Genomic DNA, 21,610 nt, shown 5'->3' on the forward strand with positions numbered 1-21,610 from the left:
TTCCCATGAATGAAACAAGTGAAAACTGCTTGTAAGTGATAAATCGATCATATTTAGGCTTCAACAGCCGAAGTTTGAGCAGTTTTTTAAGACATATCCAAAAGTTCAAAAACGAGCTCCCCACACTCAAAAAAAAAATATGTTGTATTTACTTAAAAATGCTGCTTCAAGTGGTTGCATGCAACTGCGTTGAGTAGCAGTTAATAAACCAGTTTTCATACCAAATACTCAATATATTTAAGTATTCTGCACAACAGTGACATAAGTGACATCAACTTAATTGGGTTACTTTCTTTTTATGTATGAAGCTTAAATTTAATTCATGTGATACAGTTAAGTTCAGCAAATGAACTGGATATACCTTACAGTTATACAAGACTGTTGAGTCACAGTAACTTGATATGGTTAGGTTAGACTTAATTGAGTTTATTTTATCCAATTAAAATGACACATTTAAAAAGCTGTTAACAAAGGGGGGAGTCACATCTTTTCTCAAAACAGCACTTTTATTAATCACTCAAAGCAGTGTTACACTGAAAAAGCATATGAATATTACATGTTCAATTATTTTATCAATGTGCCATTAGAAATTTGACAATCACTGAAATATGACAACATAAACAGTCTGAGCCAAACTAACAATATCACGCCAGAGCATTTGGTCCCTGTTTCAGAGTCATTTGGAACTTCTCCCTTTCAGGCACACTAACAGTAAGAAATTACAAAATATATTCACAGTCAAAACTGCAGTTCAAGTTCTCAAATAAAAACATTTCAGTGCAATAGCCTCCAGGTCACAAAACTAACATTTCCTCCAAACAGCACTTTATTAACCACTCCAAGCAGTGTATTATATAAAAACAGCAGAAAATTGCTTGTAACTTGCACAAGTACGAAGATTACATGTTGGATTTTAAGGAAGTGCCATTAGAAATTTGACGAACTCTGAAATATAGCATAAAAAGTCTGTCAGCCAAACCAACAATATCACATAGTATTTGGCCCATGGATAACAGTTGGAAACCACTACTTGAGAGTCATTTAGAACTTCTCCCTTTCAGCCACATTGACAGTAAAATAAGTACAAAAATATATCAAGTCAAAATTGCAGTTGAAGTAGTAAAACAAAAAAACTTCAGTGCACTTTATTGCCTCTCGGTCACAAAACTAACATTTTCTCCAAACAACTTTTAACCACTCAAAGCAGTGTGTTACATAAAAAAAGCTTAAAACTGCTTGTAACATGCACACGTATGACGATTACATGTTCGATTTTAACAAAGTGCCATTAGAAATTTGACATAATCACTGAAATATCGTGACAACATGAAGAGACCTTGAGCCAAACCAACATAATTATGACCGAGCATTCGGTCCATGGTGAACAGTTTGAAATCACCGCTTTAAAGTCATTTAGAACTTCTCCGTCTCAGGCACATTAACAGTGAAAAAAATGACAAAAAAATATTAACAGTCAAAACGGCTGTTCACGTCATCCAACAACAAAAACATTTCAGCACACCAGGTCACAAAACTGCTCCAGTGGCATGCATTCATTCCAGTAGTTTGTTTTTGAGAACCTGGATTTTGGCTGAAAGCCTGTGTGTATCGAGTTCCATCAGGATCTTTTGAATAAATTCAAACATGTACCTGAGGTCAGTTGGATATTTCAGGTTGAGGTCGTAGATGATACCGAACAGTAAGGCACAAGCAGTTGCGACATCTTTGAATCCGGACAGCAGCTGCACACCTTCAACTATGATGCCCACATCTTCTGGAAGATCATCAACACCTGCACCCGGATGATGTATCACATAGATGCCGATGACTGTCTGATCCAGATCTGTCTGGATGTCATCAGGGCTCTCACTCTTATAAACAGACAAAAAAGGACAACATTTAATAACTCTTCCACTGAAAGCACATAATTCACATGAAAGATGCACCACTTTAATACTGACTTTAATAATTGAAAAACTGAATAAAACAAATCAAAACACTGATGACAGCATAATCATTCAATGAGGAATGAAAATATCACTTTAAAACAATTGATAGAACTAGGGATGTTTTCAACTAAGGATTTTCATAGCAGCAGCCCCCCCCCCAGAGGTTCGTAGTTGAATTAGACTGCTGGGAATCAATTGTCGAATATTCAACTCGAAATTGGCACTCAGAGAGCGCAGACCTCCGCCACAGCTCAAATCAGTCACCAACAACCATAAGAACACCATATATAATAATAAAACAACATTGTGATCGGGGGTGTGATCGGAGTGGAGCGCTGCGGCGTGTGGTGCCTGTCTGTTGCCCTCTCTCCCTGTGTGTGTGTGTGTGTGTGTGTGTGTGTGTGTGTGTGTGCGCGTGCTTGTTAGCGTGTGCGTGAGAGTGTGTGAGTGTGTTGGAATGTGAGTGTGTGTGTGTGTGCGTTTGGTTTAGGGATGAGTGGTTGTGTGTGTGCGTGTGTGCATGTGTGTGTGTCAGTATGAGTGAGTGGGTATGAGTGTTGGGTTGGGGCGGGGGGGAGTGAGGCGGGAGAGGACAGGGGGTGGGAGGGGTGGGCCGGGCGGTGGACGGGGGGGTGGGTTCCGGGTGGGGGTCGTGGGGTGGGGTGGTGGGGTGGGGTGGTGGTGGTGGGGGGGGGGGGGGGGGGGGGGGGGGGGGGGGGGGTGATGCCCTGGATCTCGGGGTGCGTGGCCGGAGCGCTGGGGGGTGTACTGGCCTGGGGAGTGGGTAGCCGCCCGTGTGGGCTGGTTCTCCCGGGGGGGTTATGGCCCTCCGCCCGGGGTGGGGGGTTGGCTCCTGGGCTCTTGGGCCTTGGGCTCTCGGCCCTGCCCGCCCCGGGCGTCAGGCGCCCGGGGTGGACCGGCTCCTGCCGGTCGTGGCTCCGCGGGGCCCGGGCCCCGGGGCTGCCGGGGTCCCCGGCCGGGGCTTTCCTCTGCCCCGTTTCTGGACCGGAGCGTGGGCGTCTGCCTGGGGGGGCGGCTTGGATCCGGGCTCTGTGATGTCCGCCGGCTGTCTGGGCTCTGAGGGCCTCTCTGGCCTGCTTCTGGCCTTCTCAGAGGTCAGAGGTCATATATGCATGATCACTATCACCATCACTGTCACCATCATATTTACATGATCACGTTGATCTTTAATCACTCTTCACATACTCGGTTACCTTGTCTTCTTGTGGTGGTTAGACTAATGGTGATCTGTAGCAGACCTCTCTTGATGCACGCCCCAAGTTTACTACTAGTTACGACTAGCTATATTAAAAAAAAAAAAAAAAGATATCTCTAATGACGTCACTGAAAACGTCAAGAAACGCGTCACATATCCTAAATGACAATTACAGGTATCTGTAATTGAGTTTCCACTAGGCGAAATGTAAGTTAAAGATATCTTAAACGTCACTATGACTTGTCGGAATGACGTTGCTCTATTTTAGATATCCACAAATGCGTAACTTCCCAACCCCGCCAGAAAAAACAGGAAGCTTATGGCAAATGAAGCTTTTCCATGTTGGCAGTATTAAACAATATTGTACAAAAATGCCACGGAGTAGAACGAGCCCTCAGTCAGGGCATTTGCGGGGAGAGAGAGCATCGTGCTGTCCAAAGCTGTCAAAGCAGAACGAATTGAACATTTGCTGTCGCCGGACACAAAAAATGCGCTTATAGCCTGCTTAGATGAGCTGCGAACGTTCATTTACACAAATGTACAGGCCATGGGAAATCGAGGTTTCTCTGTGAGGCGCATTTGTGTCATTTAGAGCCATTAGTGGATTAAGAACTGTTGTTTTATAAAGCAGTGTCTAACTCTGACCAGTAGATGGCGCGTTCACTACACGGTGTGTTCGGGTACAGGGATAGTCTCACGTGACTACACTCCAAAAACGGGAACACACACAGAAGCCCTGAATGTATCAACTGTGGCGTTAAAATACAGATTTTTGCTCTTTACAGAACCAAAATAACAGAAATTCAAATTAAATGTGTAGCGGAGGGCAACTTCGCCTCGTGCCACGCTACACATTCGGTTCAAATCAGCATTTCCCCGCTTTCCGCCTGAAAGTGGGAGGAGTAATTGCACGACATTATGGATATCTGCAATGTCATTTTGTCTAGTCAAAACTGTCATTCAAGATATCTTTAATTCCATTTCGCCTAGGCAGAATTGTAGTTACAGATATCTCCATGTTTTAGATATCTCTATCAAAATGAATTGAAGATATGTCTATCATAATTTTAGATATCTACAATCAAGTTTTGCCTATTCGTAATTCCTATTTGAGATATCTACAACATTATTTTGACTAGGAGTTACTTTAATTTAAGATATCTACAACAAATTCCGCCTAGTCAAAACTGAATTATGGATATCCATAAAGAAACATGTAGATATCTGTAATTGAGGAGGGGTTGGAGATATCTCGAATTGGAATTTCGCCTATCCGTAATTCAATTGCAGATATCTGTAACTCATATTGCAGATATCTACAACTGAGTTATGGATAGGCGAAATGACGTAGCCCATACACATGAATGGCAAAAGTGACGACATTTCTCCTAGGAAGAATGTATTTGTGGATATCTGAAATGATCATTTCGGATAGGAGAAATAGAGTTGTTGATATCTCTATCACTCTTTTTGACTAGGAAGAACTGAATTACAGATATCTTTCGCGAATATCCAGTGCCATACGCCACAGTCCACGGCGCAAGCCGCTCCCCCACGCCTCCTGTATGAACCATCAGATAGGTTAACAGGGGCGCCGATCTGAAACTGGGTGTGCGGCGCTTCCGCGCATCCTGTGTGAACCAGGCGTTTGTCCCCCCCCCCCGTCAGCGGAACTGCCCAACCATGTGAAAGACTCCCTATCTCTCAATGATAAAGAATCCTTGAAAAAATTCCTGGATCCAGACAGTGATCCGGATCATCACCAAAATTTAATGGATTCTAAGTTAGCTCAAGACCCACCTTTCCACAAAGTTTCATTGCAATCCGTCAATTACTTTTTCCGTAATGTTGCTAACAGTCCAACCAACAAACCAACAAACTGACGTGATTACATAACCTCCTTGGAGGAGGTAACTATTGAAAGTCAGACCCACTTACTGTGTATTCCTTCACTTCTCAGGGTCTTCATTGAGATACAAAGCTAGTGCTTTGAGGCAGCAGGTTCTTCTTGTTTCAATGGAGTCATTCTGAAAAACACAACAGGAAATATATTGTATAAAGAAGTCACTGACATTTAGAAGATGAAGAAAGAAGAAAACTTTCCAGAGAGTCAGTTGGCCAGTCAGTCTTTATGCAGAGGTCATACAGATATTCATAAAATCAGTTCACTAGCTCTTGCCGATTAGCAATGAGAGCAGAGCACACAAGAGTGAAAGGCAACAGTTGGCTACTAGTGTTATGTGAATTGTGTATAAGTGGGGGTGGGGACAAATTTATCATGCGAGCATCCACAGCAACTGAAGTATCCATTATTATTCAAGTAATTACACAAACCTGGTCAATAACAGCCATAATGGTTTTGATTTTGCATCCTGCTGCTCCTCCTTTCTTACGCAGCACTCGAGCCAACTTGTCAGAGTAGTGGTCCAGCTGCGACATAAACTTTGGGATGAGCGGGATGGTGGTTATTCGCGTGAACTCTGCACATACCTAGGGACAAGACCCAAAAAGACAAAAACAAAAGCACAAAGTACAAAAGAAGGTCAACATACAACTTAAAATATACAAATGAGTAGAGCTTTAGGTAAATATGCTAATTATCTCTGGATCCAGCAACTTATTATTCATCGGAATAACTATCCTTATTATGCTCAGCTTTGGGCTCGGTGTGTTAGTTTGATCACAGTTCGTGTTTCAAGAGGATGATTGTGATTGTTACAGACAGCCTCCCTCTGGACCTGGAGGGAAGGAGACCTGGGAGAGACCAGACCTCTGAGACAACACAGGTGCGCCGAACCCTCAGCAAAATGTGGAGGAAGCTTATACAATTGAGCTGAACCGACAGGACAAAAAATGTGGCTTTAATCACCACCAGCAGAATGAAAAAGTGGCGCTGGCTGCAGACAACTAACACTGAGCCAAAAGCAGAGCATAACAGGATATTTGTGTGAATGCTGGAGGCATCCACACAAATATTTTCAACCAATTAGCAAAAACATTAAAGTTGTGACATGAAGCAAAGAAAATTTTCTTATGACGTGCAAATTCAAAACTTGCCTCATCTTCCATAAAGAGAGCCGGCCATCTACTTTTGAATTCCACGATGAAGGGCATGTCTTGAACCACTTCATGCCGCCGATGAGCAAAGGTTTTCACCATTTTCTCTTTTATCACCTGACGGTTGTTCCTTTTCTTAACCTCAGATAGCAGTTCCACTCGCTCCTTCTCAAGACTCTCTATGTCTTCTCCAGCTGGGTAAAGAGGGCAGAAATTGACCTCAGCTCTCCTGGGTTTCTTCACTTGGTTAGGACTTGAGGAGTTACCAGGCTGTCTGTTTTTCATGGAGTTGATGGTCATTTCTGGGCATCCCAAGCTCCTCAGCTTAGTACGGAAGTTGCCCATTTTGTACTTCAAGCTTATTTTCCAACCGTAGTATCCAGTAACAGATCCCTGTTCCTTTAAGCATGGATGTTTAAGGATCAAAGCTCCTGCAACATCATCTAATTGTGCAGAGGTAGGGTATCCTGTTGTGTACTTCATTGTTTCAGAAGCCAAGGCCTGCAGAATGTCTGACCTGACTTTGGAGCTTGGGTTCAGCCGCTTGCCTTCAGCAAGGAATTCTTGGTTTGCCTTTGACAGCTGCATCTCTATTTCGTAAGAGAACGGAGGAATAGGGAAGTTGCTTGGCCAGCCTTGATGCCTTAGGGATGAGGCTGGAGACCCAGCTGAAGTTGAGGTGGCTGACTCAGAGGATGAAAGTATATCAGTGTCGACACTGGAATCATCCATCTGCTGACTGGAGGCCTGTGTTGACTGATCATTCGGTAGAATTACTTTTAATGTCCCTTTGTCTTGGATATCTGCTGTTGAAGTCAGGTTCATAAACTGGTCGAAGTCACTGTCCATGTACTGCATTCTGAACTGTCCTTCAATTCCACACTGTTTCTGAATTTCAAATTTAAGACTGTCCACAGAGTCCGGTATTCCAGAAGACAAAGTTAGCTTCACACAGTTATCTTCTCTGAGAACTATCCAAAGCTTTGCTGGAGTAGACATTGTGTGCACCTGCGACTCTTATTCTGAAAGAGAGAGAATATTAAAGTAAAACAGAGCAGAACACCATGACAAACATGTTTGTGACATCTTTACACCCCCCCCTCCCCCCCCCCCCCCCCCCCCCCCCCCCCCCCCCCCCCCCCCCCCCCCCCCCCCCCACACACACACACACACACACACACACACACACACAAAAGAACCAGTGGATGTTACAGATGAGAAATTCATGTCTACTATATTGTATAAGTTTTGGTTAGTCAGAAAAATGTTTGGTAAGTTTTGGGTTAGTATGAATAAGATTTTGTGCAAAACACACAAAAATTCATTTGTATTACCTGAAGAATGTATGTATCGTTTCAAAGTCACCATCCGTAAAGTGCCAACTTTGTAATCACAGAGGGGGTAACGATCCACAAGCTGACTGTGGGCAATCACACAGACATCTCTTGGAGAAGGATCCAACTCGAAGGATCTGTAGTGTTCTCTGTACCATGAGCTTAATTTTTTTGCTATGAAGACAAGTTGGTCTTTCAAAACACACATCTGCACAATTTCAGCAAAGTCTGGCAGTCCACCAACAAATCCATGCACTATTATCATGCCACTTCTGAAGCTGATGCCATCAACAGATACATTCTGTGCCAGATTAACAACACTAAGATCAGGGTACTTCTGACGGAGGTCATCTGCTACTTCCTCTTTAAGGACATCAAGAGGAACCGTTGAGACTCGTGCAACCTCGAGAAAGTTTTTTTTACAGCTTGATGAAAACAAACTATGGGCAATCATGAGCCTCCGGTGGGCTCACCACCCACCGAGGGAACTGTAGGGGCCGGGTGCAGTGTGGATTGGGTGGCAGCCGACGGCAGGGTGCCCGGCGACCCGATCCCCGGACACAGAGACTGGCTCTAGGGACATGGAATGTCACCTCGTTGGCGGGGAAGGAGCCCGAGCTTGTGAGGGAGGTTGAGAGGTACCGGCTAGATATAGTCGGGCTCACCTCCACACATAGCCTGGGCTCTGGAACCCAACCTCTCGAGAAGGGCTGGACTCTCCACTTCTCTGGCGTTGCCCGCGGTGAGAGGCGGCGGGCTGGTGTGGGTTTGCTTGTAGCCCCACAGCTCAGCCGCCATGTGTTGGAGTTCACCCCAGTGAACGAGAGGGTTGCATCCCTGCGCCTTCGGGTCGGGGATAGGTGCCTCACTGTTGTCTCGGCTTATGGGCCGAACAGCAGTGCAGAGTACCCGGCCTTCTTGGAGTCCCTGGGAGGGGTGCTGGACAGTGCTCCGACTGGGGACTCCATTGTTCTACTGGGGGACTTCAACGCCCACGTGGGCAGCGACAGTGAGACCTGGAAGGGGGTGATTGGATCGCACGGCCTCCCCCATCTGAACCCGAGTGGTGTTCTGTTATTGGACTTCTGTGCAAGTCACAGTTTGTCCATAACGAACACCATGTTCGAGCACAGGGGTGTCCATAAGTGCACTTGGCACCAGGACACCCTAGGTCGGAGGTCGATGATCGACTTTGTTGTCGTGTCATCTGACCTCCGGCCGCGTGTTTTGGACACTCGGGTGAAGCGAGGGGCAGAGCTGTCGACCGATCACCACCTGGTGGTGAGTTGGATTCGCTGGCGGAGGAGGAAACCGGACAGACTTGGCAGACCCAAACGTGTTGTGAGGGTCTGCTGGGAACGTCTGGCGGAACCCTCTGTCAGCATGGCTTTCAACTCCCACCTCCGGGAGAGCTTCTCTCATGTCCCGAGGGAGGCTGGGGACATTGAGTCCGAGTGGACCATGTTCTCCACCTCCATTGTCGAAGCAGCTGCTCGGAGCTGTGGTCGTAAGGTCTCCGGTGCCTGTCGTGGCGGCAACCCCCGAACCCGGTGGTGGACACCGGAAGTAAGGGCTGCCGTCAAGCTGAAGAAGGAGTCCTATCGAGCCTTGCTGGCTCATGGGACTCCCGAAGCAGCTGACGGGTACCGGCAGGCCAAGCGAACTGCAGCCCGAGCAGTTGTGGAGGCAAAAACTCGGGTCTGGGAGGAGTTCGGGGAGGCCATGGAGGAGGACTATCGGTCGGCCTCGAAGAAATTCTGGCAAACCGTCCGGCGCCTCAGGAGGGGAAAGCAGGTCTCCGCCAACACTGTTTACAGTGGAGGTGGGGAGCTGCTGACCTCAACTGGGGATATTGTTGGACGGTGGAAGGAATACTTCGAGGACCTCCTCAATCCCGTCGCCACGTCTTCCGTGGAGGAAGCAGAGGCTGAGGTCTCAGAGGTGGACTCGTCCATCACCCAAGCTGAAGTCACTGAGGTGGTTGGCAAGCTCCTCGGTGGCAAGGCACCGGGGATGGACGAGATTCGGCCTGAGTACCTTAAGTCTCTGGATGTGCAGGGACTGTCTTGGTTGACACGTCTCTGCAACATCGCGTGGCTGTCGGGGACGGTGCCTCTGGATTGGCAGACCGGGGTGGTGGTCCCCCTGTTTAAAAAGGGGGACCGGAGGGTGTGCTCCAACTATAGGGGGATTACACTCCTCAGCCTCCCCGGGAAAGTCTATTCCAGGGTACTGGAGAGGAGGATCCGACCGATAGTCGAACCTCGGATCCAGGAGGAACAATGCGGTTTTCGTCCTGGCCGTGGAACAGTGGACCAGCTCTATACCCTCCATAGGGTGCTCGAGGGTTCGTGGGAGTTTGCCCAACCAGTCCACATGTGTTTTGTGGAATTGGAGAAGGCATTCGACCGTGTCCCTCGTGGTGTCTTGTGGGGGGTGCTCCGGGAATACGGAGTCCGGGGCCCCTTGTTAAGGGCCGTCCGGTCTTTGTATGACCGGAGTAGGAGTCTGGTCCGCATTGCCGGCAGTAAGTCGGACCTGTTCCCGGTGCATGTTGGACTCCGGCAGGGCTGCCCTTTGTCACCGGTTCTGTTCATAATCTTCATGGACAGAATTTCTAGGTGCAGCCAGGGGCCGGAGGGGGTCCGGTTCGGGAACCACAGGATTTCATCTCTGCTTTTTGCAGATGATGTTGTCCTGTTGGCTTCATCGAACCCGGACCTACAGCATGCACTGGGGCGGTTCGCAGCCGAGTGTGAAGCGGCAGGGATGAGGATCAGCACCTCCAAATCCGAGGCCATGGTCCTCGACCGGAGGAAGGTGGCTTGCCCCCTCCAGGTTGGTGGAGAGACCCTAGCCCAAGTGGAGGAGTTCAAGTATCTTGGGGTCTTGTTCACGAGTGGGGGACGGATGGAGCATGAGATTGACAGGCGGATCGGTGCAGCGGCTGCAGTGATGCGGTCGTTGTATCAGTCCGTCGTGGTGAAGAAGGAGCTGAGCCGAAAGGCGAAGCTCTCGATTTACCGGTCAATCTACGTTCCCACCCTCACCTATGGTCATGAGCTTTGGGTCATGACCGAAAGGACAAGATCCCGGATACAAGCGGCCGAAATGAGCTTCCTCCGTAGGGTGGCTGGGCGCTCCCTTAGAGATAGGGTGAGGAGCTCAGTCACCAGGGAGGAGCTCGGAGTAGAGCCGCTACTCCTCCACATCGAGAGGAACCAGCTGAGGTGGCTCGGACATCTGTTTAGGATGCCTCCTGGACGCCTCCCTAGGGAGGTGTTCCGGGCATGTCCCACTGGGAGGAGACCCCGGGGAAGACCCAGGACACGCTGGAGAGACTATGTCTCTCGGCTGGCCTGGGAACGCCTTGGGATCCTCCCAGAGGAGCTGGAGGAAGTGTCTGGGGACAGGGAAGTCTGGGCATCCCTGCTGAGACTGCTGCCCCCGCGACCCGGCCCCGGATAAGCGGTAGAAAATGGATGGATGGATGGATGGCAATCATGAGCTGATGTTTCGTGGCCAAAGACAGTGTTATGTTTGCCTCACAACTTGTTTAAAATAACTGTGCTTTGATTCAAACCTCAGAGTCCAGAAAGAAACGAGTGGACCAAAGAGAAGGATTAGTGCTGGATAATGTTCCAGATAGTGGTACTTTGGTAGCAGTTTTCTTTCAGGGAAGAGTGTGCAATACCTGTATCTGTGCTCAGATATTTTAGTCTCCAAGTATGCAATTGACTCATTCGTATGTACAGGGCAAACAACAAGATCAACAATATCCTTCAAATCTAATATTAGCTGCCAAGCTGGTTTGTCTTCTGGAATTAATTTTCCAACAATCAGGGGTATTAGCCTTAACAAACACCAATTTTCGTGCGAGTTTCCGCCAATATTTCTCTTAATGTGGAAAGCACGCGGCAATAACTGAGGCCGATTTTTTTTATCCCCCCATTTGTATGGGAAAGCCTGAATTAAATCATTTAAACAGTCAAAAGTGAAGTACTTCTTAGCTAAAAGCAATCCAAAGCATTCAGCAAGTTCAACGGGTACTATCTCCTCAAAAAGGTCATGTGCCAGATCTGGGGGGAAACCTGCTGTAACCTCAAAAAATGAAAGGCTCTCAGTTAAAGCACATGTAGTTTTGACTCCAAAACAGGGTTTACCTTGTTCACGTGCACTTGCTACGTGTGCACAATGTAGTTCTTTCGTTCTGAGACTGAAGCCACCCTCTTTGACCTCCTGTGACTGAATTTCACTGCGTGTAGCAGTACAAAACCGACAGACAAAATCTCCAGAAAAACTCTCCACGAACCCAGCTAATCCATGCGCTCCAAGGTTGTCGGCCACTACACACACAACAGTACCTCTGATGAATGTTCCAAGATGATCAATGAAAATTCCCTGTTGCTCTAATGTGACAATATCACGCAGGAAAGGTTCAAATATTTTTTTATAACCAAATGTTCTCACATCTTCACTTTTACAAAGCAATGCAAGATAAATTGAGTTCAGTGATGACTGACAAACTGGCAGCAAGTTCCCTAAAATCCAATAAACACCACAAAGTTTATGTTTTTTTCGTGGCGTCCCTAAGGGATTGCAAATTTCAAAGTCATCTATGTAGAGGTACAATGACAGTCTTAATTCCTCACCTGAGAGAAACACATTATTTTTGAAGTGACAACCATCTTGATAACATCTATACTCCCCATGTACCGATTGTTGATCTGAGTGACTATCAACAACCTTGTTGAGAATATCTTTCTTTTTGAGTAACTGCTCTAACGTTTTAAGAACAGGAATATACTGGAAGGTTTGTTTTGTTTTTGAGTCAAGAATATACTCTACTGGATCGACAATGTCAAAATTTTCTTTGTAATACTTCCTGCGTTTATGAGCAGTAGCGAGGGGACCATCCTTTGCTATACTTTTTAACAATGGGTTACATGAAGATAATGCAGCAGTCAATTCTTTAATCACTGTCTGGTCAACAGAGACATTGTGATTTCTGAGAGTTTCTTCAATTGCTTCATTTGATATTGGCACTGACGCAGATCCTATCAAATAATGCAATTCAGCGAGCAGTTCATCTATTGCTGTGCGTGGAACATGGAAATAGTTTTCAAGTTTTAGTAAAAGAGATCCTAATTTCAGTTCTATAGTCTTGAATAAATGCAGTTCTTCTGTTTCAGTTTCTATATCACTATCTGAATCAACATCACACTCACCAGGTTGAGCTGAATTATCAACATCACCATCTGCTGTATTTTCTGCTCCACTAGTGTTTATGATGCCTACTTTAAAATCTTTAAGAGAATAAGGGGTGTGTTTTCTATTTCTGTGGGACTTGTAAGTACCATAAATATTAGTCTGGAAAGAACAGCCTTGAAACACACAATTCACAGTCTCATGGTTCTTCAGATGGTTATTGATGTGACAAAAATATTCTTGTGCTGATCCTATGGAGGTGCTTGGACACAAATGACAGTTAAAAGTAGCTGAACTGACACATTTTTCAACACTTTGATCAGTATGTGACCTGCTTAAATGACTATGAAGAGCATTCCAAGTTTTGAATACACACGGGCAATCAGAATAAGTGCATGGGTATGGGTGTCTGCGGCCGAAATTGGCATGAGCTAACCTGTAGTGTTTTAGCAGATGGACTCTTGTTGATACCGTGCCCCCACAGTCTTTACAAGACCACATTCATATCTGTTGAAAAAAGAAATTGAAGTTAGAATCACATTAAAATCAGACGACTCCTATACAATACAGGTGATACTCAGAACATTTGAATAGCCTGAAAAATTCCATGCATTTCTGCAACAAAATTTTAAAGGTAAAAGGTAAGTATTATGCAGACAAAAATTTTGCAAATCAATATAGTTCAAGCTTTTGTGTGTGATACTTTGAGCCTACAATGGTGAAGTTTTCCCCACTATTTAAATTTTCAGAGTTTTGGGGTGTCGAGGTGTAGAATCTTCAGGCCGTCTCCATGAGGCCGCTCCAGCCGAGGCTTCCCCTCCAATCACGCCTCGATCCCACAGAGCCTTTTTGGATCCCAATATCAAGGTGTACAATAAGGACCTGACAACTTCTGGCTGTTTAGTGTGTGAATTTATTACAAAAAGATGTTGTTTCCCTGACAAGGAATTCTAGTCTTTGAGTCCCTGGTCTACCCGAAAGTAGCGTCCAGCAGGCAAAAAGAGCGATGTCTAAACTGTGTGTGTGTATTTCTGATCCCTCGCTCGCAGGCGGGGTTCTCAAACAGTGGTTCTCGGTAGTTTTCCATCGTCCGCCCCGTCCTCTCTCCCAGGCACGTGGATCTCCCAGGTTCCGCATCCCGGGTTATCTCGCCCCGACAGTCTCCGTCCTTCACTCTCTCAAGTGTTATCTGCAAGAGCTCAGACGAGAAAAACTTCCCGGGACCTCATGTGCTTTTTTCATGGCTAAGGTTACAAATCATTAAGAAATACAAAGAAATACAAAAGCAGCTGCAAAACAAAGTTAAATGCATATTATATTGGGATATTTTTCCCTGAGTATCATATGTGAGCAAGCAAGTATTAAAATAAGGATATTGAAACTAAAATAAATTCCCACAATTCCCCCTCTTGGCCTAAAACAAATTTTAGGCCAACAATGTTAATATTCCTGCAAAACATACATTTCTGCATAGCCTGCAAACATGTCCGGGTCAAAAGTCGGGTCCCGTCTCCGGTGCGTCTGTGGTCACCATTTACAGCTCCTGTTAACCCCTGTCCTTCCCACATCCAACAGGCACAAGAGATAACAAGAACAAAGGAAATTAAGAAACGACTAAATGAACATGTCCCTTTGTTACATTTACCCCCCCTGTCTTTCACAGGAGTCTCCTCGTCCCCCATTGTTGGTCCAACTGTTGCTGTTGCTCTCTAGGGAACTTGTGAATTGTCCCCTATGCACCTTAAACATCTGATGTCCCAGACCACGGCGTATTCCGCTAATGGCCAATTAATGCAGAGTCTTTTAAACTAATGTCTATAAAACAGTGGGTCTCTGTGGAGACAATGTTCTGGAATGTTGATACTCAACTGCCTCAATGGACAGCGCAGTTCCCACAGTCCTGATGTCTTCCTGGTGTATCGTGCTCTCTTCAGGTTAGGGGGCAGGTGGATCCCCTCCTCCGCTCCTACCAGGAATGGAGCTCTTCAACCTGGAGAGGCGTGTGTGAGAAATGTGATACCACTTTGGTCCTTTCTCCTTCAGTCTGACAGCATGGGTCGTCCGGGCTGTCACTTGGAACGGTCCATCCCAGCGTGGCTCTGTCCACCCCCTCTTGAGTCTGCGTAGATCCACAAATCCTGGATTCACGTCCTCCTCTGGATGTTCAGGCTCAGGGCGATGGTCAACCTCTGGGGGAATATCAAAAGACAGGTTATTTACATATTCACTTACCTTTTGTCTGATCTCAGTGTTCCGGTTGATTTTTCCCTCCGAAGACATAGCTCCCCACGGTCCTGGAAACGGTCTCCCGGTCTCTGCTTCGAATGGGGTTAGTCCGGTAGGTTGACAAACTGCAGATCTGATGTTAAGCAAAGCTATGGGCAAAGCTGTCAACCACATGCACTGTTGATGTTGTTGAATTTTCGCAATCTTTTGTTTGATATTTCCATTCATCCTTTCAACCTTCCCTTGAGACTGAGGATGGTAAACTGAGCCAAATTTATGAGTTAGCCCCAACATTCTCTCCACCTCCTGTAGATGTTTATTTTGAAAATGGGACCCATTATCTGATTTAATCAGTTTGGGAAAGCCATGTGTCGGGATGTAATGGTTCACAAGATGTTTAATCACTGAAACTGCATCCTCCTTAGCACATGGATACGCTTCTGGCCATCTGGTGTATGCATCCACCATGACCAGTAGGTATCTTTTACCTCCAATTCTCTCTCCCATGTCAGTAAAATCAATTACCACTTCATCACCTGGTCCCAGGTGAGGTTTAAACTGTCCAGGAGAACACCGTTGTGTTACTCCTTGGTTCCATCCAGCACAAATTTCACATTTATTTACAACTGCATTTATAATGTCCCCCTTCTGGGGATGCCAATACCCCTTTAATCTTTGTAGCACCTCCTTCTTATTTACATGAGCAGGGGAATGGGCTTCTTTCACCAGTCGATCCATTTCTTCAGTAGATACTTCCATCTGGTGCCTCAGTCTCATTGGTTCAGTCCTTCCTTCCGGATTCCCGTTGTCCTCTGTTTGAATCATCATTGTCGGTAGGTATCCGGCTGCTCTCTTCGCTGCTTCATCTGCTGCTGCGTTTCCTCTCGCCTCCATTGTCTGTGCTTTAGCATGACCTGGTACTTTATTTACAGTGACTTCTTCAGGCAGTTGGAGCGCCAGGAGAAGCTTTTTTGCTTCGTCTTCATGCTTGATTGGAGTCTTGGCAGTAGTTAAAAATCCAGTTCTCACCCATTGAGCAAGTTCAGTATGTACAACAGAAACCACATAGGCTGAGTCAGTATAAATGTTCACTCTCTCCCCCTCAGCCCATTCTAATGCTTTTATCATAGCCGTCATCTCGGCCCTTTGAGCTGATTGTTTCCCATGCAATTTCCCACTATATACAGTTACAAAAGTATCGCCAACTCGTCTCACCACTGCCCATGCAGATTGAAGTTCTCCCTTGTTGTCCCTGAAACAACAACCATCAGTGAACAGTTGCTCAACATCCTGTCCCTGCAACTGTCCCTTTTTCAACTTCCCTGACACCTGGTTATCTTCTTCAGACTTCTGTACACAGTTGTGTGGAGATCCCTCCAACACTTGGTCTGCCATGTTTATTCCCTCATGTGAGTATTGAATGTTTGGAGATGTCAGAGTTTTAAGAATCCTGCTTTGTCTCTGGCTCCCCAAGGTAAATGCATGTGATGTCACAAAATTAACTAGTGCATGATTAGTTAAAATGTGTAATGGGTGTCCCGCCACAATGTGCGCTGTTCTATCCACAATTTTAGCCATGCCAGCTGCCAATCGGGTGCATGGAGATGTTCTTTGTTCTAGATTATCCAATAACACGGAAGTGTACATTAATACCTTCCTTCCTCCCCCCTCTTTCTGATAAAGCACACCAGAACACGTGGTTGCTTTCTCAGAAACATCAAGGTAGAAGGTTGAGAGATAATCTGGTCTGTGCAGAACAGTGGCTGAGGCCAAATCTCTTTTCAGTTCAGCAAACACTTCTTCAGTGTCCGGTGTCCATTTCAATATACCCTGTAAATTCTTGTGACCTTGTTCAGCCACCAAAGACCTAAGTTGGGCCGCTTTCTCCGCAAAATCTGGAATGAATTGTCTGGAGAAACCCAGCAAACCCAAAAATGATAACATGTCTTTTACAGTAACTGGTCTTGTGTGGGAAAGTATGCTTTGCATGTGTGGGGCAGATGGTAGGGATCCCTCTGCTGTTATGAGGCGACCCAAAAATGAAACTGGTGATCTGGAACATTGCAGTTTAGAACGGGAAACTTTAAACCCCAATTGAGCTAAATGTTCCAATACAAGCTTAGTCGTCTGCAGACAAAGTGAGTCGTTGGGAGCTGCAATAAGCAAATCATCCACGTATTGTACCAACACTACACCTTCCGGCAAGACCAAAGGTTCCAATAATGTTTTCAAAATTTGGTTGAAAATTCCAGGTGAAAGTAGAAACCCTTGTGGTAATCTGGTATACTGATAAGTATTACCACGGAAGGTGAACGCGAAAATTGGTTTCACATGTTCAGCCAGAGGAATGCAGAAAAACGCATTAGACAAATCAATCACTGAAAACTTTGTGTGACTTTTTGAAACCTGACCAAGAGCCGCTATTGGGTTGGGGACCGCTGAGAGAGGTGACGAAGTCACCTTGTTAATCAATCTCAAATCATGCACCATGCGATACTTGCCAGTGGACTTTTCAATTGGGATGATGGGGGTGTTCCAAGGAGAGACAGCTGGTTCCAGCACTCCTGCTTGTAACAAACCCTCAATGGTTTCAGCTAGTCCGTCCTCTGCCTGTTTGGTAATCGGGTACTGTGGCTTCCAAATTGGTGGTACATCCTCAACCTTAAATGTCGCCGGATTAGCTGACTTAACTAGTCCCACATCAGTCGGAGATGTGGACCATAGAGTGTCTGGTAATGAATTTAGCATGTCCTCTGTCTCGTCCGCGTCAGTCATTTCCCTACCATGGTCTCTCGTGATCCACTGGTAATCTGCTGTTGTGTAGTCAGAAGCCTGTATCTGCAGTTTGTACATGTCCGCTGATTTTGAGTACCATACTACAGGGTGAAATGTAGGCTGCCAGTCCGTCAAGGTGTTTGCCTTGGAAACCATTGGACCCAGCTCTTTGGCCTGATGCCCATGTGCCAATAGTAAGGATATGTGAGCATCAGAATCATTTCTGTACCATTCCAGCAGCGGCGGGGGTATTTCTACAGTGGCTGCTACCCCCTCTTTGCCTATGATGACTGCTTTGGTATTGATTCTCCAATTGGTATCCTGCAAATACTCCAAAATTGAGACTCATAATTTAAGTCCTGAGATCGGTCGTAGAACAAGGTACAGTGGAATGGATCAACAGGCGGCATGTACGGTCTCAGATTCATCACCCAGGGCATCCAAGGCGCCAGTTTTGACAACACTGAGGAGGAGTCGGGTTCTGCCAATGTCAACCAATAAATCAGAGCACCCATGCTTGGGAGCTGCATCTGGCTCTGCGGCATCATAACTTTCGCTGAGCTCGCCAGCTGTGTGGTATGAGAAAGTCCTTCAGGGAGAACAAGGGTGACCCCATCAGCATCACAGAGAATTTCCGCTCTCATTTTGATCAACAAGTCTCTTCCCAGCAGATTAATCGGACAGTTGGGAGACCAGATGAATTGGTGCATGTGGTTCTGGCTCCCCACCTGGACCCGTAGTGGTTGTGTGAAGTGGCAGGTGTTTGTAGTCCCAGAGAATCCCATCAGGTTGGCTGTCCTGGTCGAGAGTGGTGGTGTCGGCTTGTGACCCATCGTAGAATACTGTGCCCCTGTATCGACCATAAACGACAAAACATCCAGTCCAACCCGCATGCGGACCATTGGTTCTGCCAGTGCCGCAGATCCAGGTTCCTCTAGGCACCCCTAGTTGGCCTGTCCTGATGGAGGAGGCATCAGAGACAACAGGTGTGGGTTAGGAAGTGCCTGCTGTCCTTCTCTGGGTGGCTGCTGCTGCTGCTGCTGCTGTCGCCTGAGTGGGCACTCTCTAGCCCAATGTCCAAGCTGTCCACAGCGGCGACACTCATCTTCTCTGATGCCGTTCCTCCCAGGCTGTCTCTGCTGACCACCTCTTCCTCCTCGTGGGTGATTGCTCCTACTCCGACCGCCCCCATATCCCCATCCACTCTGCCTGTTCTGCCATCTTGATGTTTGGTACTGGTACGTATCTGGAATGGGTACAGATTGCGGTATCATTTGTGGTTGTGGCTGCTGCACCATCTGTGCAGCTTTCTTGGGTGCTGATGCTGCCCGTTTCAGTCCCTCCAACTGCATTGAAAGCAGCTGGTCCTGCTTTTCCTTCTTAATCTCCTCTTCCTGGTCCAGTTTCTGTTTATATTTCATCAGGAAGAAGTTAAGTGCCTTATTCCACGTACCCTGATCTGTGTCTACTGATAAAGGATTTTCGTCCATCTGTTGCTGCACTTTGAGTGGGCATCCTTTTATCACTGCTTTTCTGTACAGGTACAGCTGCATTTCAGTCTCAGTCGGGGGAGTGCCCGTCATGTCCACCCACTGTGTGAGTGTGCGTTGTAGATAGGAGTGTGGTTCTTCACCGTCATATTTAAACTTGACATGTTCCATCATGCCCACTTTAACGGGAAACATCCGTCTCAATTCAGCTGAAAATCTGTCCACCCATGGTCCCAGTGGAGCCTCATCTGGCACGTCGATTGATTTCACTCTTTCTTCTACTTCATTTAAGTCTCTTGATCCCGCTTTCTCAGTGAGAATCTTTCTCCAGTCCCCAAGACAAAGCTGCTCTCCTGCGGTCAAGTCAACCACCTTTCGTAGGAATTTTGGCGCCCCCTCGTGAAGTGACGGTAACTTATCAGCCAAAACCTTCATGTCTGAAAATGAGAAGGGCCTATATTTTACATCGCCATCTCCCACAGCCAATAATGGTCCCAGAAAAGTTGCTTCTTCTGCGGCTCCTCCCATAGCTCCTCCCCCTGCACCACCCGAGCTGTCTCCTGCAAACATGCCGCTGAGGTGTTAAGAGCTTGGGTGTGCCCGGGGAGCTATGTACTGGTCCTGGCGCGCTCTCTGGATTCCCAAACTCCCCCAATGACTGAGTCATAATATCGTGAAACTCTTTCAGTTGCTTCTGCATGCTGTGAAACTGGGCCTCTCTCTCTCTTTCCCTCTGAGTTCTCTCCCTATCTCTGCGGCGTAACTCTTCCACCTGTTCAGCAGTGCTTTCAGTTTCTTTTTTCCGTCTTTGTAGCCGTGCAACTTCCTCTGCCCGCTGTGATCTCCGCCACATTTCCTCCTCGAACGTAGTAGTCTGCGTCTGCTCTCTTCTAGCAGGGGCATACATATCTCCAGATTTACATCTTTCAGCCTCATATTCTCCTTTTCCCCGAAATGTCCCTTCAAAATTAACCAGCGGCGCCATCATTTTGCTTGCCTGTCCAGGCTTTGAGGAGAGAGATAACTATCTCCCCCCTGCTTCTCACTCCTCTGACTTAAGGCTCCCGTCTCTTTTTTCTCCGCTCCAGCTGCAGCACGATGTTTACGAACTCTCCGAATTCCCTCGGCAACACTATGCGCTTGAATCATGGCATGCAACATAGACATCAATGCTTCACAATACTCAATTTGCTTATACATCTTTCCTCCCGCAAAAACACTCGCATTCTCGACTTCATTCTTAGCCTCCTTTTTCTTTCTTTCCAAACACGCTATCATCTGAGTACACCATTCAAAAAAATCACTCCTGCTGTGGGAAGGCGGCGCTACCCCAGACTTCTGCCACACGTCGATTCTCTCTTTCGCCTTTTCGACATACTTTTTCTTCTCTTTCTCTACTCCCCCCGCAGCCTTCTCAAAAGCCGGCCACATCTGTTCAACATAAAACCCAAACGGTTCACACTTCGGCGAGTGTGTGTCATCACTGAAATGAATGTCAAACTCTTGACACTCTCGGTCAAATTCCCCGTCCATCCTAATCTAAATGGTACCAACAGAAACAAACAAAAACAAACAACCGGAGTGGTAGTCCCTTTCCAACCACTCTACAAAGGCGAGTCTCCCTGACTCCCTTTACATCAAAGTTGATCCCAGCCACGTCCTATAAGACGCCGGTCAACTCAGAGCGCAGCTCGCCGGCTGCCTCTGTACATGGGCGAGTCTCCCTGACTCCCCTGTATTCTTCGTTTTTTCTTCAACAGTTGACCAGCCGCGTCCTTATGACGCCGGTCAACTCAGAGCGCAGCTCGCCGGCTGCCTCTTGGGGTCTAAGCCTAGACCGATAAAACCATCAAACAGTCAGGAAAACAAAATCTCCGAGCCAGAGTCCACAAACCCAGAGCAACTCACATCTCACAAGATCACAACCTTCATTTTAGTTTCTCCAATCAGGCACTTTTGCAATCTCAGGATTGAACAGGTAGTACCTTACCTTATATTTTCATGCCGGCCGGCTGGTTGTGGTCTTGGAGAGATCCTTGCAGTCTCGTATTGTCACCTTTGGGATCCTGTTCGTGACGCCAATTGTCGAGGTGTAGAATCTTCAGGCCGTCTCCATGAGGCCGCTCCAGCCGAGGCTTCCCCTCCAATCACGCCTCGATCCCACAGAGCCTTTTTGGATCCCAATATCAAGGTGTACAATAAGGACCTGACAACTTCTGGCTGTTTAGTGTGTGAATTTATTACAAAAAGATGTTGTTTCCCTGACAAGGAATTCTAGTCTTTGAGTCCCTGGTCTACCCGAAAGTAGCGTCCAGCAGGCAAAAAGAGCGATGTCTAAACTGTGTGTGTGTATTT

General features: G+C 46.7%; 1 long non-coding RNA gene across 1 annotated transcript; it reads right to left on the reverse strand.

Annotated features, from left to right (window-relative positions):
* Positions 1-1,811: 1,811 nt before the first annotated feature.
* On the reverse strand, positions 1,812-5,547 carry LOC115404933 (uncharacterized). The gene is made up of 3 exons (XR_003933391.1): positions 5,500-5,547; positions 5,104-5,192; positions 1,812-1,871 (listed from the first exon to the last, which is right to left on the reverse strand). It is a non-coding gene; the product is annotated as an uncharacterized LOC115404933 (long non-coding RNA).
* Between the last annotated feature and the right edge of the window lie 16,063 nt (positions 5,548-21,610).

This window comes from Salarias fasciatus, chromosome 18, assembly GCF_902148845.1.
Source record: "Salarias fasciatus chromosome 18, fSalaFa1.1, whole genome shotgun sequence".
Classification (NCBI taxonomy): domain Eukaryota; kingdom Metazoa; phylum Chordata; class Actinopteri; order Blenniiformes; family Blenniidae; genus Salarias; species Salarias fasciatus.